This window comes from Heterocephalus glaber, unplaced genomic scaffold, assembly GCF_053883595.1.
Source record: "Heterocephalus glaber isolate CG9 unplaced genomic scaffold, H.glaber_assembly_v1.0 deba00001504, whole genome shotgun sequence".
Lineage (NCBI taxonomy): Eukaryota > Metazoa > Chordata > Mammalia > Rodentia > Bathyergidae > Heterocephalus > Heterocephalus glaber.
Genome location: NW_028258324.1, coordinates 49,062,776 through 49,081,232, shown reverse-complemented (window position 1 = coordinate 49,081,232; position 18,457 = coordinate 49,062,776).

Sequence of the window (18,457 nt, the reverse complement as noted above, 5' to 3'; positions counted from 1 at the left end):
TGAAAGTCCACAAAGCTGGTTGTGGAGAAGCTGAGACAGACAGTAGAGCTTCTGACAGCCCAACTTTCTTTAGTCTTCAACACGACCTTCTTTTGAAAAGCAAGAAACTTATCTCCATCAGTTAATTTAGCCCAGAGAGTACTTAGCAAACTTAATTGGGCATGTGAGTCACCTGGAGATCTTATTAAATTCAGAGTCTCATTCGGGAGGTCTTGGGCAGGTCAGACCCCAGTTGCTCTGCAAGTGCATGGATCCCTTTTGGAGTAGCAAGAATCTAGACGTTCCCAGGTGACTAAACTTTAGAAAGATGTCTTCAACTCTGGCTTCATCACCTCTTTTGGCCTAATTATTTCCCCTCCTTCAAAAGTCTTCCAAGAAAACTGTCAGTGCCCATTGTTCTTCCCATCCTCAGAGTCCTTTCTTTCTACTTTCTCCATTGCTTCTTGGATCGTTTCATCTCTTTCACTTCCAAGTCTGCTCTTCCTAACTTAACTGATTCCCTGGTCTTTTGCCCCTAGGTCAGGATTTGTTCCAATGTGCCTTCCACAAATGTGCGCATTTATAATAGTATTTTTATCTATATCATATGTCTCAACCACAGCTTCATATCAGAATTTACCTGGGGAGATTATCAAAGCCATTGATATCAGCATCATGTACCAAGCCAATTAAATATACATTTCAAAAAGGAGAGCCCACACATAGACAGTTTTCACATTTCTCAGTGCTTCCCATATGCAGCCAGGACCAAGAACACTAAGCTTTAGATTAATTAGAAATATTTCTAGTTGCCAAAGTGTCTCACCTGAGCTTCATACAAGAATTTCTTTCAAGTTATAAGCCAGTAATAAAGATTGATATATTTTAATTGTTGCTCATATTTTGAGACTATATTCATTACATATTTTTTGAAAAACAAAAAAGATCAAGAATTGGAAAATCTACATGGTATATGGTAACCAAAGGCTTACTCTACAAACTTATGAAAGCATTAAATGCCACTGAATTGTATCTTTTATAATTTTTTGCCTGGTGGATTTTGCTTCAGTTAAAAATACAAAAAAGAAAGCAGAAAGAACAATATTTACCAGTAATACTTTTCCTGGGAGATAATTTTTTAAATTTCAACCTACAAAAGATAATTAAAATTAAGTATGTAGAAGACATGTCTTGGGGCATCTTTTTGCATCATGAGCAGAGAGGGATTGCCTCTCCCAAATTTCCTTCTTAAAAATATAACCTAGGCAGCTATTTTTATACTATGAGACTCTATTTTCCTTAGTCACAAGTCATTGAACCAGGGATATTCTGTTGACTCCAAAATAGTTCATTCATAGGAAGGTGATGTGGGTTAATTCTCTTGAGGTATTGAACTAATAACTCAGAAATTAGGATAAGTGGTATTGAATACTGGACCTTTCAAATCATACAGTCAGAACTTGTGAATCTCAAGTTGATCTTTGGTCATTCCAAATATTTCAAGGAAAAAGTGTCACCCAGAATGATCCGTGTAAAGCAAGGCATGTCCATGCCAGTCCTTTTCTCTCATGACTTCCCATTTCTTAGAAAATTTTCTAAGCCACTCAATGAAGTAAATATGGTCTCCCATGATCTGTTGTCCCCTGAAACAATTCTGTTGAATTTTCTCACTCTCACCAGCTTCCTATGTGGCATCCTCAACTCAGAATGCTGATAATTTCTCTACAGAATGCCTTCTCCCCTTTTTCATTCCCTTGCTGGGGTGTGGCCTCCAGGAATTTAATACCAAGAAGAATGGTGTAATCATCATTCATTCATTCATTACTTACCACATGTTTACTTACTCTGTACAATACATTTCAGCTATTACTTCCTAAAATCCATCACCACCTCCCCAACTCCAGTGATGGATACTATGGTAAAGGTATAAGGATTATTCCTCTCTCATTATATTTTTCAAGCAAATATAATTGTCTGTTTACATATCTGAATTTCCCATGAGGATATAAATCCACACAATCAGGGTGTTATGGCTTGGGTCTAGATGTCCTCCCAAAGCCTCATTCGGTCATAGATGGGGCTTTCCAGAGGTGGCTGGATCCAAAGTGTGTGATGCTGGGATTAAGTATGTGATGTTGGGATCAAGGGCATGTGATTACTAAATTAGTCCATAGATTGGTCTGGCATAGTTCTGGGTGTGGATAAAGGAAGACCCACTCTGGGTGTGAGTGCTACCTACCCTAAGGGTGTGTAGTCTGGATAGAATATAAGTGACAGAAAGAGGACTGCTGTCATTGCTTGCTGCTTGCTGCTTTTGCTGCCTCCTGCCTTCTGCCTTCCATGCCATGAACTGTTCTTTCTTTTCTCTTTTGTGATGCTCCTCTGCCATGCTACCTTGCTTTGGAGTCAGCCAACTTTGGACTGAAACCTCTAAAAACTGAGCCAAACTAAACCTTTTCACCTTTAACTGTGGGTGTATTTTGACTCAGCAACAAGAAAAGTAACTATGACACAGAGCCCTTCCTAATTTTTGCCTTGGACTTAGAACAGATAGATCTTGCCACAATGGAAGTCTTTCACATATATTTGAACAATGACTCAGGGAATGTATATTACAGAAAACATGATTTTTAAATCACATAACAGTTTTAGAAGTGTCTCTGTTGAAATCTGTGACACAATCTTATAAAAAGAAAGACTGACTTGTAATGGCTTACTGTCAATATTACACTCTAAATCTCAAAACAAATGTCTCTAGTTTCATCTCTTAATTAAAAATTGAGCATTGCTACCTATGTCATGCTTTTCACAACACTTTCACACTTCCTCTCTTAACTGTCCCACAATGCCCTGTGAAGTAGGATCCCTCCTTACAATGAAAGTGAAGCCCAGAACAGCTCTGTTGGGAGAGGTGGTTTTCAGAGGGTTGTACAGGTTTGTAACAGAAAAATCAGGATTAGAATCTGTGATTAGAGCTTGGTTTTCATGAAATATGTTCATCATTTAGGGATTAGTTTTATTGACTTTAAAGCTAGGAACTTGGGGGAAAAATATTGAGGGCCTACCCTGCCAGGCAGAATCCTAGGAGGAAAGAGCCAAGAAAAAGGGAAGAGAGTTGATGCCACTCTATCAGCCTATGCTTTCTCCTGATTCCCTGAACCCTGGTGCTATCCAACAAGAATGAATTGATGTTTCAGCTCAAATGGACTCAAATTCATATGTGTTGATGGACACCTCCATCCAAAATCTTAGGTTAGAAATGAAACAAACTGAGTGGGGCATTCTCAGTCATTGGGAGCCTCAATGTTAAATGAAGGTGGGGGATAATTAGATACATAAAAAGAATATTATATGGCAAACACTATTTATATGTTCATATGTAAATTTCTCTATTTGTTAGTTACTGAATGCCTGCTATGTTCCAGGTTCTAGAAAAAACAGTTTGAGTTCTTGTGGTACCTCCATTGTCTGAAAACAATAGACACACAATTAGATAAGTACATAAGCCAATTTAAGATAGCAGCATCACCATATAATGTAATTTTTAAATATAAGTTGAAGAATAACAGAAGAAAATATATGACTATGTATTTCAAAACATATAGTAAAAGCATTAGACAGGATTTAACATTATTCATGATCAAAACTCTCAGATTCTAAGAATAGAGAGAACTTTTCAACTTGATAAAGGAAATCAATGAGTAATCTATAACCAATAGCATACTTAATGGAAAAAGAATAATATTTTCCATTGTGAGGCTGGGAATGAGGAGAGAATGTCTTCTCTCATCACTTTCACTTAGTATTGTATTGGATTATTTTGGCCTGTGCAATAAGACAAGAAAAAATATGAGGCATGAAGATTAGAAAAAAGCAAAACTATGTTTATCTCCAAATTGCATAAGCTTCTATACAAAACATCACAAAAATTTACTGAAAAAATAAAACAAACACACAAAAAACTACTAGAGTTAATAAGTAACTTTATCAAGGTAGCAGGGTATAAAGGCAATGTACACAAATCAAATGTGCTTCTCTTTATTTGCAATGAACAATTAGACAATGAAAGAAAAACTTACTATTTGTAATATACAAAACAAACACAAAATAATTAGTGGGAAATTTAACAAAACATGTCAAGGATTTGTACTCAGAAAACTACAATACAATCATTAGAAAAAGTGAAAAAAAGGCTCAATGAAGTGGCGAGGCAAATCATGATCACTGATCAGATTAAATATTGTTCAGATGCAAATTCTCCCCCTGCTATGTTATCAGTAGATTCAATACAATTCCTGTGCGATTATCTGCAGTGTTTTTTTTTTTTTTGAAAAAGTGACAAGTAGATGAAATTTATGTGGAAATGTGAAAGACTTATAGTATCCAAAATAATTTGAAAATAAAATCGGAAGGTTCATATTAGTTGATTTTAAGGCTTACAATAAATTGACATTAATCCAGCACCATAATTTCAGAAAAAAGGAGATGTAGAAAATGGGCATAGAATGCAAAGTTCAAAAACTGACCCACGCAAACATTAACTGATTTTTTAACAAATCTGCCAAAGTATTTCAATGGGTAAAGGACAATCTTTCCAACAAATGTTGCTGAGATAACTGGATTTTTATACTGAAAAACAAAAAACTAAAAGCCTTGACAATTGTTTCATACCACACAGAAAAGTGAACTAAAGTGGTTGAATGACTTAAATAATGCAGATTAAAATAACGATAGTTATAAAGTATAGCATCCAAAATACAAATATGTAGCTTATAATGCCAAAAAGTAAAATACCCAAAGGAATCTAAAAGACATTTCATGAAAAGGAATAAGACTGTATTAAAATAATACAAAGGATGTTCTCTGGCATGTTGAAATTAATAAGAAATCAGAAATCAACTAGAGAAGGAAATTTGTGAAACCTAAAAATATGTGGAAATTAATTAACATTCTTTTTTTATTAATATATATTTATACTACATAATGTTTACATGCCTTTTAGGGTGTTTGGTACTGTACATAATAAATCTTAGTTCCTTTCTTCGGCCCCTTTCCCATCCCTCCCTCCTTCCCACCACCCTTCTCTTAATCCTTTTAAATAATAAATAAACAATAGATTAATGAAGAAATCACAAGAGAAACTAGAAAATTCTTTGAAATGAATGAAAATGAAAACATAACATATGAAAGAATTCAAGTAACACAGATCATGTTTTGTTTTTTTTTTGGTACCGGCGATCGAACTCGGGTTCTTGCGCTTGCGCATCAGGCGGTAAAACCACTGAGCTAAATCCCCGGCCCATAGATCATGTTCTTTAACTACAAAGGAATTAAGTTAGCAATCAATAATATAAAGATATCTGAGGGGGCAAGGGATTTAGCTCTGTAGTTCTGCCGCCTGCCTTGCAAACGCAAGGACCCAAGTTCGATCCCTGGTACCAAAATAATAATAATAATTTTAAAAAATATAAAGATATCTGGAAAATTCCCAAATATTTGGAGACTAAATGACATAAATCTGAATAGCCCACACATCAAAAAAGCAACTAAAAAAAAACTATAAAATACTCTAAATTAAATAGCAAGCCCACTTCAAAATTTGTGGGATTCTACTCTAGCAACACTTAAAGAAAATGCTATATCCCTAACATACTTATATCAGGCAAAATGAAGTTTTAAATAATCATCTTCCACCTAAGAAACTATGGAAAAGGGAAAATTAAATCCAAAGTCAGTGGAAGAAATAAAATATTAAAGATCACAACAAGAATGATTAAAACAAAAATCAGAAAAACAATAGAGAAACTCAGTGAAATCATGATTCTTTGAGAAAATCAAAACAGCTGAACTGCTTCTAGCCAAACTGATTAGAACAAAAAATAAAAACAAGACGCAGATTATCTATATTAAGAATGAAAGAGGTGACATCTCTACAGATTGATAATAATATATTATGAATATCTCTATGCCATTAAGTTCAACTTAGATAAAATGGACAAAATGCTTGAAAGACACAATTTATCAAAGGTTGCTAATGAAGAAATAAATAAGAAAAATAGCCCACAGGTATTAAGGAAAATGGACCAACAGTTAAAATTTTCTGAAAAAGAAATTTCTAGGTCCACATGATTTCCCTGGAGAATTCAACCAAATATTAAAACCAGACTTAATTCAATTTTCACACAATTTTAAGAAAGTAAAAGAGAACAATTACCCACTTACTTATGAGTCTAGGGATTCTAAAACAGGATAGATAAATCAATATCCACCATGAACATAAATGCAACATTCTTCAAAGATTTTCAGCAAATTGAATTCAACAGTGCGTCATCCTGACCAAGTGATATCTAATACAAAACTAGTTTAACATTTAAAAATTAACAGGAACAGTTCACCACATTAACAAATTCAAAAAAGGAAAACCCTATTATCCTCTTAATAGACACACAAAATCATTTAACAAAACCAAACTATCCCACTCCTGATAAAAACTTAACAAACTATGAATATAAGAAAATGTCCTCAACTTCATAGGGCCTATCTTTGAAAAACCTACAGCTAACTTTGTATATTTTTGAGTGGAATACTGAATATTATCCCCTAAGATCAGAACAAGGCAAAAATTGTCTGCTCTCACCACTTCTACTCAACATTTCGATGGAGGTTATAACCAGTGTAATGAGGCAAAGAAAAGAAAAGAAATGGCTGGCATTAGATTGCGTGTGTGAGCTGAGCACTCCAGCCGGGCATGGAAGATGAGTGGGAACTATAGGGCCTCCGGTCCTTCCTGGATAGTGATGATGGCTGGGATACTCCAAGAGCCAAGCATTAAAGCTAGTATATATCAGACACTGCTCCAAGAGCTTTCTATGTGCTATCTCATAATTACAGAAGAGGAAAATGCTATTATTAGCTCTATTGTTCCAATTAGGAACTGGAAACCAAGAGAGGTTAAGTGTTAGGGTAATTATTGCCAGCTGATATAATAAATTATATTGTGTTGAAACTTTAACATAATCAACCAGAGTGATTAAATGACTTTTACTCAAAATTGTGGAAATAGGTTTCTACTTGGTCAGTTCCCCAAAATGCTTTGAATCTGCTCTAGTGTCAACTGCTTTTATTTATGCTCAACAAAATCATCAAAAGGTATTAAACAACTCCTAAGTTTCAATGGCTTATTGGAGTAAAAATTTACTTTTCCCGCATGAAAGTTCCAGTGCACCTTTTCCAGGTGCAGTGGGTTTCCTTGGTTGCTCTTCTCTAAATGATGACCCAGGCCCTCTTTGGAATCTTCTGCTAGTTCCTCACCACCGGCCATCAGAGAGGATGTATAGGCTTACATAGAATATTTAATAGCCAGACTTGGAAGTAGCACATAAAACTTCTGCTTACATGCAACTGACCAGTCAAAGGGCTCCAATGTACTCACAGCATACCCTTCTGTGTGCTCAGAGAAAAGAATCAGGATAGATGTCCATCTATCTGCCTTAAATAATCTCAAGTAACAGCCAACAATGGCAGAGAGGATTCAAGTTTCAGCAGTGTGACTTCAAATCCTTACTCTATTCTTCTAAGCCCTAAACTTCTAGAAATAAGACAGGAAACCTAGTGTCTAGGAGCCAAAGACACCTTTGGAGAATTGAAAGTAAAATGAGACCTCGTCATGAATAAAGTACATCAAAAATGAAATGAGATTGTTAATTGTAGGACAGTTCCTCAAAATCTATTGTTTATGACTAACGAATGATGTATGTTTACTAATTTGCAAAAAACATCTCACATCTCTAATAGCCCATTTGTAAATCTACTGCTATCTTAGGAGGCTCAGGAAAGCAATGGATAAATTGGAGAAGGAAAAAGAGAAAGGGGAAGGGATTTGGGAATATGGAGCTGCGCTGCTGCCGCCGCTGCTGCCGCTGCTGCCTCTGTAAAGCCGCACCTTGGCCTCAGGTGGCTCACATGGATTCCACACCTTTGTCCTTTGGAGGGGCTGGTGCAGGAAAAAAGAAACAAAAGCCAACAAATAAACAAGCAATAACAAAATCACATCATCTTTCCTCAGGTTAAGCTCCCTGAAGTGACCACCTGTCGGTAATGTTGTTCAGATGCGTTTTAGAAATATTGTGCCAATCGCTGATGTCAAGATTCAGGGTATAATTTAGGAATATTAGAGAGGAAATCTAGCAAAGACAGTGCTTCAGGTGGTGGTGTGTTAGAGCAAAAAGATCCTGCTCCCCATTGGTATGAAGAAAAGCTGCCCAGTTTGCACCCTAGCTCTTAACAAGGGAGTACCAGAAGAAATACAGACAGCTATTTACTGAATGCTATTTAAAATGACACTTGTGACTCAAGCACCCCCTTGTTTTTTTAACTGATAGTAAAAATAACTCACCCCTTTAGAATCCAGGAGGAAAACACAGGCAACCAGCCACAGGTCCCATGATCTTGGTATGGCTTAGATTTCAATTCAGGATGGGTTTGTAATTTCACTGGATGGTGCTAATGAAACACAGGGCACATCTACACATTGCTCCTTGAAATTTAATTTGCTTCATAATTCCCAACATATTCTGCTGTCTGCTGATATGTGAAGTTTTAAGATGAACAGAGCATCTAAAATGTGTCTTACTGTTTAAAGAGGTGGCAATACTTTGAGAAAGCACTGAAAGGCTGCAATATGTAGGTTCTGTACAAATTCAAATTTTCTATCCTATCTAATTCATAATTCTCTCAGTCATAATAGGTCATTTGTGTTCTCAGTGTCTGTTGTGCATTTTGGCCTCCTTAAGGTTAATATGCTTTGCAAAAATCCAAAAAAGAACTGTAAGAGAGCCAAGGGTTTTTTTTCTGGTTAGTATATAGAAGAGGAAGACACAGTATTTTTCTCATTTGAGGCTTTTTGACTTACCAAAGCATAGAAGTAATACCGTAAGGCCAATTGCACTGAAGATTTATTTGGCAATAATGTTATAGAAGTTTTAACAATCAATGAAACATCTTTGCAATGTTGCACAGTGACACATTACGTCATGTAACTTTGAAAGGGAGTGGGAAAAAGAAAGGCAAGGTGAGAAGAAGGCATCTAAAGGGTGGCTAAATATTTGTTCTGCGTGCGCGCTGAGGTGGGATCTGTACTGGATGCAGGAGATACACCGAGAGAAGTATGAGGGAGAAGGAGGCAGTTAAAAGCAGGGCTCCTGAGTCCAACAGGCTTGCATGAGTAAATAGCTGTAAAACTATTCTGATCACCTTTGCTGCATAAGACATGACTCCCAAACATCTTGTGATGCAACAACTATTTCATTTTTGAGCCAGAATTTCAGGAATGACTGAGCTAGTTAGGTTTTGACTGGAGTCTCTCATGAGGTTGTAGTCAGGTGTCATCTGAAAGCTCGAGGAGGTGGAATCAGACGTGAGACCAAGCTGGCTTGCTTCCATGGATTGTAGTGATACTGGCTGTTGGCTGGGAGCTCAGGCATATTCTGGAGGTATTCTAGCATGGTGGCCTTTGGAATGTCACAGTTCTTACATGGTAGCTATCTTCTATCAGAGCAAGTGCTCCAATAGAACCAGGTGGGAGATGCATGGCATTTTATGACAAAATCTTGGAAGCCACAAATAAATACTTTGGACACATTCTATTGGTCAAAACAATCACAACCCCATCCAGATTTAAGGGGAGGAGATTCAGTCTTTCCCCTGGAAGAAGGGAGTGGTAGGGCCACATTGTAGAGGATGGAGGTATGGTATAGCCATCTTTGTAAAATATCTACCACAGTGACCTTGAAAAATAATCTTTCCCCGTCTGCAGAATGACGATAATGCTATCTCATAAGAATTGCGGTAGTGGATTGGGGATTTAGCTCAGTGGTGCTGCCACCTGCCTCACAAGCGCAAGGTCCTGAGTTTGATCCCTGGTACCAAAAAAAAAAAAAAAAGAATTGTCAGAATAACTAAATGGAGTAATGTTTATAAGCGCCTTGGTTCTCTAATAAGAGACTTGGCTCTTTATATGTTTATGAGAGGGTTGGGCTACTGGGAACCCAACAAGAGCTTAATAAATGTTTGCTATTAACACAGAGTACTAGGCCTTAGGTTACTTATTTTAGCTCTCACTTCCAGGCCTGGGATACAAAACTATATCCATCTGCGTAATCTTCAAGTTATAAGTGTCTCTGACTCCTCTCTTGTACATCCTCAAAGAGATTATTTTCTTCTTGGGGTCTGACTTCCTGTGATAATATTAAAATCCCCATTAGGTCCTGGTCACTTCCTTCTTGACCCTGCTCCTTGAACCTTGTCTTTGCTAAGGAAATTGCTCGTTGCTGATAGGCATCTCTGTAAAGGCTTCCCAGCCTTTCCTAAGCATCATTTCCTGTCCTAGATCTCATTCTTTCTCCCCATGCTCCGAACCATCTCCCCTCAAATCTGTCCTGGGTCATTTGTTCTCTAGAGATGACTTGATGACTCATTCTTTAGTTTGTTGAAAGAACAGAGGCTCTTCCAAAAATTTTTCTCATCACACCCATTTCTACACTTTGCCCAACAGACACCCATTGTTTTCTTCTTTTTGTCTGTGTGAAAACATACCTCTTCTAGGTCCTAAGTTTAAATACTTCCATTATACATTTAGTTCTCATTTATTCTGTCTTCTAGGGAACATTGATATATTGATTATACCTCCTATATTTTCAGTTGCTTCCTCCAGATCAGTACCTTCCCTTGGGTCTAGCAAATGCTTAAACATTTACTAGTTTACTGAATAAAGACTAACAACCTCCCAAACACTTTAATCTTGCCTTCCAGTTTAACCACTGTTCTTTTTCCACCACCCACAAATTCTCCATCATTTTTACTTTTTCCCTGTAATTTGTCTCCTGCTCCATATTTCTGGAAATCATTCTTACAAAGGCCTCCTAGGGCTGGGGATGTAGCTCAGTGGCACTGCGCCTGCCTGGCAAATGCAAGGTCCTGAGTTCGATCCCTGGTACTGGAAAAAAAAAAGAACAACAAAAACCCAAAGGCCTCCTGATTGCTTTAAGTGGCTGAGCTTTGAGGAGGCTTATTATAGTCCTGGTTAACTAACACAGTGTCAAGCGCAGGTCTGGATCCCTTTGATGATCACAAAGGCCATTGATTTTCCACTTCAGGGAAAGGACGGAGAGTAAGACTAATGCATTACATGGTGCTTTTACTTTCAAGTGAAGGAGTCATAGAGCATATCTAGAGGAGACTTTCTTTTTTTCCTTAAAGTGAAAAAGACATATCAGGGAGTTTTATGGGTATAGGGGATGGGGATCAGGATATTAACCCATTCCGCATTTGCCCCAAGAATTCTCACTGGCAGCACTTGTGGCTGCAGCATTTACAACAAGATAACTTGCAAATCACAGAATGTGATGTTCCACCTTGTGTTGTTCCATGCTTTGAAATTTACCATATAAAAATTATTAAATAGTTATCATCAAATACACTCCTGTTACATTAGGATTAGAGACAAGTTCTGTAGAGAAATAACCTGAGAGCAGTTTTTGTATTTTATTTTCACATTGAAAACCAGGGAGATTTGCTTCACCCTCAGAGAAGGTGTTTATGTAAAATTAAATGAACAGGAGCTGCTTTTTTCCCCCTTAAATGGAATCAACCAGCTGGGGAGTCTTTCATTACACACATGCCTGGCTGCATCTTTCTCCTGGCTGTCTCTTTCTCCTGGCTGTTTCTTATTTGCTTCCTGGTAGTTGGGGATGTTTGAAGTCTATCTCTACATCCCAGTTCAAGCTGTCAAGTTTTCATAAGAGGAAACTGAGGGCTGTAGTGCAAGTGAGTCTTCTAAGCCTTCAAACATGCTAAATGTCAGGATTTTGTACTCAATTCTGTGTGTGTGTGTGTGTGTGGTTGTTGCTGGGACACAACACCTGACACCCACAATGCAAAGGAGGAAAGGTTTATTTTGGCTCACAGTTTGTAGAGGTTTCAGTCCATAATGGGCTAGCTCCAAGGCAGGAGAGAGATCAAGGGAGGAGGAGGGAGAGACACCCTGCCAGCCCCCCCCGCCCCCCCGGGTTGACTTCCCAGCACATGTAACTCACCAGTGGACTAATCCATTGATGAGTGACACACTTCCATGATCCAATCACCTCCAAAAAGCCCCACCTATGAACGCATGAGGCTTTGGGGGGACATGTAGATATAAACCATAACAGTGTGTGTATTTATAATTTTACTTGTTCTTTTTTTTTTTTTTTGGTACCAGCGATCAAACTCAGGTCCTTGCGTTTGCGCAGCAGGTGGCGAAACCACTGAGCTAAATCCCCAGCCCTACTCGTTCTTTTAAACTATACCTGTTTATAGCAAGTCAAGCAAAATACTTTACTCTTTTTCAATTTGATCTGAAGTAATCAATATTAACAACTTTGTAATCCTTCCATATTTTCTGTAGTAGTATTTTTTAAAATTGGGATTATTTCCAGGGCAGTAAAAATGGTCTGATTCATTTTCTCATTTTGCTGACATATAACTGGGCTACCATGAAATTTACCAGTTTAAAATACACAATTCTGCAGTTTTAAATATATTTGCAAGGTGTGGCGCCAACCCCATTGTTTAATTACATAACATTTCTGTCACCCCCAAAAGAAACCCTTTGTCCATTTCCAGCCACTCCTCATTTGTCCTTCCCTCCGTCCCTGGCAACAACTAATCTTTTTCTCTATGGATTTGCTCATTCTACACATTTTCTATAAACAGAATCATATAATATGTAGTCTTTTGTGTCTAGAGTATTTTGTTTAGTGTAATGTTTTCAGGCTCATCCACATTATAGCATGTATCAATGTCACACAATGTACACTTATTCATAAAATGAATATATTTTGTTTATCCATTGATCTGATGGACACTGGTTTATCATGAATAATGCTGCTATGAACATTTGTAAACAAGTTCCATACGGACATATGTTACCATTTCTCATGGGTAAACACAAGCCTAGAATAGGAATGGCTGGGTCATGTAATTTTAAGTTTACCTTTTTGAAGAATCGCTATTTTCTGAAAGAGTGGCATCATTTTACATTTTACATTTTACATTCACATCAGCAATATGATCAAGATGTAGTATGTATAGGTCCTAATTTCTTTGACAGATATAATTATATATCACAAATATATGCCAAATATAAAAATAAACATTGTTGCACATACATCCTTACATACAAATGCATTTTTCTTTAAATTTTAAATATAAGACTGCGTAAAGTGTATGTTCACTTTAAATTGTAATATTTCCGGATTATTTTCTAAAAATCATTTTGTAGTTTATATCTTCCCAGAGAGACATGATTTTTTTCCCATATTTTTTCCAATATGACATTGATCTTTTAATTTTGCCAAAGGGCTAAATATTTTCAATTATGTGTTTAATTTTCCTAATATACACCAGGGTTAAGCACTGGCTCTTTTGATTTTTTTCTAATTTATATTCCTTCAGTAAACTACTAAACTGTTTTGCTCATTTCTTAGAGAAAAATTGGGTGGTTTTTGTATGGGAGCTTTCGCTTATTGGGAATATTAATTCTTTGCCAACAATGTTGTGAAATTATTTTCTCTAGTTTTAATGACTTGTACGTCAATCTTTCCTTTTCCAGCTCTTATTTTTTTTTCTATGCCTAGCAACTCACCTATGGTAAGGTTATATGATTATTCCATCTTTAAAAAAACCCCCCAAAGTATATTTTTAATCGTTGCTATAATTAATAGATTCCTTCTCCTTGAGCAAATTGAATAAGCCATTCCAGAATGATGCTGAGAACATGTTTATGAGAAAACTGATGACAGAAGGAAAGAAAATACTGACTTGGTCCTGAAGGGTGTGCCACAGCTACAAGGCTGAGACCTTCCTGAGGATGGGCACACGCAAGAGTAGGTCAATTTCTTGAGTATCAGGGATTATCTGGGGAAACCTAGCAAGAATTCATAGATGCCTCACCAAACTCCCTTGGCTTTCCAATGCTAGGGTCTTTAAAACCCATTCCTGAATTTTCTTTCTTTTTATCCTTGATATCTATCATATGCTTACCCTTTCCTAAACCAGTCTATTTCCTTACTCCTGTGTGGTAGCATCTGAATTAAGCTTTGTGCAAGCAAAGGGAGCAGTGGGAGAACTGGTGTTGACTCAGCAGCTCTTTCTGGGAGATTTGCAATTCAAAATTCATGTATTTTAGGGTTGGGTGCCAATTCTCTCTGCCTAGTTCAAGGCTGCACATTCAGGTGAGTCTTGCAGACTGTCTCTTGATTGTTCTTATCAAGGAAGTGTAGTTTGAACTGAAGCCCTCCTACTGAGAAAGAGGCCAGTCTTCAAAGAATAAGGACTTTAGGTGATACAGTTCAATTTGCCTTACACCAAGGCATAGAGCTAAGAGTTATCACTGTCTCAAAGGAGACTCAAGTCTGTTCCTTACAGGTCAGGGATCCCTTCATCAAATCTGACTTGGACCTAGTGCTTTTTTTATCAAGAAGCAAGAGGATGTGAGGGGGTGGACTCAAGCCTGAAGGTCAAGGTTTATAGCTCCTGGACTTTTAATATATGTTTAAAATTATTTGAACTCCACCATATGAAATAAAGTCCAAGGCTGGTACCACTGTTACAACTACAATGGCAACAGAAGACATCCTGGAGGGTTTTTTGGCAGGCAGCACATCACAGGGGTAAAGTTCATGAGCCTCAGAAATTAATTAGAGCCATCAACACTTACATGCATTGCCCAAGTTTCTTCAGTACCCTGTGTTCAAGGGGAAAGACATGCTCACACCTGAAGAGTTGTTAGGGCACATAAACAAGATCATATTATCAGATGCTTATCATGTGGCCAAAACTAAGTAGTAAGTGTCCTAAGTACTTTGTGTAGATCCTCATTTTTATTTCCACTCCCTTGTTCATTTTGTCTTAAAAAGGGCACCTTTACCTGGGGTAAAGAATGTACTTGCAAGTGCTATAAATGTGCTGTGTTGCACCGATCCATTTATATTTCAGGAGGTAGCAGTCCAAGATACATTTCTCTCTATCTTCAGTCCTTTGCTTTTCATCCCTATGATTTGTCATACCTGAGTAGCACCTACACTGTTTCATTTATAAAATTAAATGTCTTCTTTAATTTTACCTGTTTTTTTTTCTAAGCTAGTCACATTTTTTCCTTAATACAGATGACAAAAACCACATAATTTAAAACTTTAGACATGTGCCACTTAAAATTATCTTGTATCCTCATGTTGGAAAGCACTGCTACAGTAGAAAGCCTATACATTCAATAGCTTATACACACAGCAAAGTTTATTTATTAGAATTACATTTCTCTTATAATTTGGTTGGATAGAAAACTAACGATTACCTTTGGTTGACTTCCAGAGTTCGGAAAAAGTTGACTGGGTATTTTGTTTCGCTGTTTTTGTTGTTCTCATGGAGAAACGGATTTATGGAGGTACCTGCTCCTTCAACTGTGAACACTATGTCCTGTGTTCACTCACTTTTGACAGAGACATAGATAAAAAGAGATGTTCTCTTATTAAAAAAATTCATCAATATCCAGGCTGACGACTTAGCTGGAAATGCAGCCAACTGCTGGTCAAATCCCCCAATCAGTAAGTGTATCTAGTATTCCTCTCTAGTCATAATCTCTATAAGAGACTTAGTTGTCAAGTATTCTAAATTTCAATAAAACCTAGAATTTCAGTATTTTATGAGGAGTTTCCACTACTTAAAATACTGACAACTATTTCTGTTAAAAATAAAAATACTGCATCTAAAAATAACACAACAGTAGCAATAAATTATAGGCTGAAATAGAAAAATCTCACATCCCTGCTACACGAACTTCTTCTCACCAGGAAAATGTTTTTTGGTTTCTATTATGTGTCAGATAATATGCTATATATTGCTAAGTTAAAATAACTCATCCTTACTCATGTACACACTCTTCTCAGCTTTTGGGGCACTTGATAATCTAGGAATGGAGGTAAGAATTTTTTTAAAAAGTCATCACCATGAATATTTGTTAGGTTTACTTAGACCAAAGCAAAATATCCTGAGAGGTTTGCTTATAGGGTCATTTTACAGTCATACACAGGGTGAAGTGAGGTAGAGAAAGGGTAAGAAAGTGAAAATTGTTTTCATCCTTTTGTGCCAAAGAACCAGCTTCCAACCTGAATGAAAAGTACTGGAGGTGGAATACTAGATGTTTCTTCCTTTATTCACATACAGGGAAGAGCATGTCCTCTAGAAGCTTCCTGGGAAAGAGTATATGAGAAGCAAATCTGTGAGATTTTACATTTCTGAGACTGTCTGCATATTTTACTACTGATTGATTGAAGCTGGAAAACTACTTCCTTCAAAATCTTGAAGTAACTGCTTCAATGGCATCTTACTTCCAGTGTTGCTATGGAGAAGTCCAAAGCTACTCTTGATTCCCAGTCCTTCCATGTGACCAGCTTTCCTACATTTTGTGGTTTTTCCCTTGCCCTAGTGTTTTGAAATTTTAAGATGGCATGCCTTGGTGGAAGTCCTATTTTCCTCATTGTGATGAGCTCCTTGTGCCCTTTCATTCTGGAAACTTGTATGTTTGATGATTTCCTCCCCTCCGTTTTCTTTCAGAAGAGCCTAATATGTGGATATTGGGTATCTTGGTTGATCCTTGCTCTTTTTGTAGTATTTGCATACTTCAGCTTCCAACTCTCCAATACAATTTTAATTTCCAAGAACATTTTCTTGTTCTTCAAGTTTGTCAATTCTATCCTTATTTCACAGATGTCTTGCCTTTTCTCATCTCTCTGGATAGAACTATGGTTTTTCGAAGCTTCTCCTTGTACTCTTGACACTTTCGTGTTGGCTGTGAGCTTTTCATTCATGGTCGATGCTTTCATGAGATGTCAGGCTGCCCGATTAAGATGGAGAACTAAAGAGCTGAGAAGGTACAGTGACTGAGATTTCCCTTTACAGCAGTGATGCTCAATCTGGGTTTCACAGTGGAATCACTTTGGGGGAGCTTCAAAAAAAGCAATGGTCCTCCAGCAATACTCATTTTATGAGTGTAGAGTACAGAGACTTTGAAGAGCCCCAAGCAATGATAATGTGCAGTGAAAAGTACCAACAAAGAGTGCACTGGATGAAGCATTTCATTGAGGGTTTTTAGATCTTTCCTTTTGGTCTATGAAGCTCTTCAGGTTAGGCTCCCTCTAACATTCATAACTCTGCTCATCTTCATTCTCAACTGTGTCTCTCAGTTCAGAGACTATTTTAATTTCCCCCAAGGGTACACTTCCATACTCTGTAAGTGTGGTAAAGGAACAACTTAAAAAAAAAAAAAGAGGAGAGGGATTTTATGGACCTAACTGCATTTCAAGCAGTTGAAATTCTATTTCAGCCAATAGAAGGCTCCCCTTCCCCTTTCACTATCCCTTAAAAAAAATATGTGCTGTCAATTTTTTGAGCCTGTCCTGAGAACTGAAAAATTAAGTTCCCTTCTACCTAAATCAATATTTGGCTTTCTCTGGTCAAATTTCCAAAACTTTGGTGCTAATCATAACTTCTTTCCGATTCTTCCAAGTTTTCAGGGGAGCTATGATTTAAAAAAATAAAAATCCTTCACCATATTTTCAGTAGTCAGATGCATGCAAAAGCTGATGTGTGTTCAATTTCTTAAAAGAATGACTATCATTCTTTATATAACAAAGTAAGCTTTTTTTTTTTTTTGGAGATGGGAGGTCTCATTAAGTTTCTCAAGTCTGGGCTTGAATTCACAATTCTCCTGCCTCAGCCTCCAAGTAGCTGGGATTACAGGCACATGCCACTGACCCCAGACTAGAAAGTAAAGCTTTGAGTTATTAACAGTTTGTTTTTCCATACTTTTTTTTTTCCTCCCAGAAAGAGAAAGAGATAGTAGGGTTTCCTAACAAAACAATCTAACCATTCATGATGAAACCACAGTGACAGTAGGAACACTATGCCTTACTGCTGCTGTTGTTGTTGTTATTGAATGAGACCTGGCGGAAGAAGGAACGTTAGCCCTGACTGAGGTTGTCATGGAGAGGAAGAGTCCAATGTGTCAGGAGAAGAGAGGCAGATCTGGCCTCCTGAGTTCTGGCATACAGACAAAATGTTTGGCAAAGAGGTGTGCTGTCCACACTGACTATGGCAGTGTAGACAGTCAATGGGTCTCTATAATCCACAATCACGCTCTAGTGAGCCTGGATGGAGACGGCTGGACTTTTGTCTTCCTTTGAAATGTCAGCATGTATAATTGTGGCTGGCAGTCCTGAAGACCTCAAGCACGAGGAGCCGAGGTGCAGCCTCCTTTAAACAGCACAGCAAGCATCATGTACTATGCCACCTGCCTGCCTTTAATGGCAATTGAATTGGCAACTTCTGAAGGTGTGGTTTAAGTATTTAAAAAGAACAACAACAAAAGCAATCCTATTCATGGCAG